The following is a 1396-nucleotide window of genomic DNA, read 5'->3' on the forward strand; positions in this document are numbered from 1 at the left end:
TTTCAAGTTGAGGTTGTTCCCTTACTCTCTAACATGAAAAGCAAAATCATGGTTAAACAATCTTGAAGCCAACTCTATCTTGGAGAGAACTTGTTGATAAGTTCTTGGTCAAATATTTTCCTCCTGTCTTTAATGCTCGAAAGAGGAATGACATAATAACCTCTTTGAGGAAAACAAATGAAGAAACACTCTTTGAATCATGGGAAAGGTTTAAATATATGTTGAGAAGGTGTCCTCATCATGGGATACATGTGTTAATTCAAATGCAAAACCTTCTACAATGAGCTAGTTCCATCAACAATGTTTATGCCATGTTGTGTTTTTAACTATATGTTGGCTTCATTTTGTTAAAACAAGAAGTTCTAACAAGATGTTGTACCATATGTCCTAGCCATGTATGTACGACATCATAACTTAAGGTAAAGTTATTTGTTTCTCTTTCTTAGAAGATTTTATTTTTGTCTGAAATAATATAAGATTTGTTTGAAGATTTTATTCACATTGCTTGTGCTCCAAGAAGCATATGTTTGTAGAAGCTTGATCATCTCGGTTTCACTATGCCGTATTTTTTAAGTTAATGTGCTAAGAATTTATGGGAATAATATACATGGCGTCTAGAACATTATAACTGATAACACTATTTTGTCAGCTGTAGTGTTTAGCGTGATGAAGAAAAAGCCCAAGCAAGTCTTTTCTTGATCCTCCGAAGACACCGCAATCTGATTGTGCCCCGGATACCCATCCAAAAAGAAATAAAAGGCTTGGCCAGCCAATGTCTCTATCATTTGATCCATGAGCGGTAATGGGAAGTGATCATTTCTCGTTGTTTGGTTCAAGCTCTAGTAACCTATGCATATTCTCCAATCAGTAACAGTACGGATAGGTATCAATTCATTTTTTTTCATTTGCCACCACCGTCATTCCACCTTTCTTTGGTACCACATGAACAGGACTCACCCAAGTACTCTCAGAAATAGGGTAAATCATACCTGCATCTAACAATTTTAGTACCTCTTTCTTGACCACTTCCTTCATTGTCGGGTTTAGCCTTCTTTGTGGTTGAACGACAAGTTTGTATTCAACCTCCAAGTGTATTTTGTGCATGCAATAAGCTGGACTAATACCCTTCAAATCAGAAATGGTCCATCCCAATGCTCCTTGTTTGTCCCTCAACACCCTCATTAGCTTTTCTTCTTCTAAAGGTGTCAAGGTGTTGCTGATGATTTCCGGTTTGGAAGCGTCCTTGCTAAGAAAAACATACTTCAAGTGAGAAAGAAGTTCTTTAAATTCTGGATTTTTCTCTCCATTCTTACTAAGTTGCGCCCCCACGGTCTTTTCACCAAGCAAGTCTTCAATTTTTAACGATTCTACCTCTTGTTTGCTTGGTTCAAGTTGT

Source organism: Medicago truncatula, chromosome 3 (genome assembly GCF_003473485.1).
Source record: "Medicago truncatula cultivar Jemalong A17 chromosome 3, MtrunA17r5.0-ANR, whole genome shotgun sequence".
NCBI lineage: Eukaryota > Viridiplantae > Streptophyta > Magnoliopsida > Fabales > Fabaceae > Medicago > Medicago truncatula.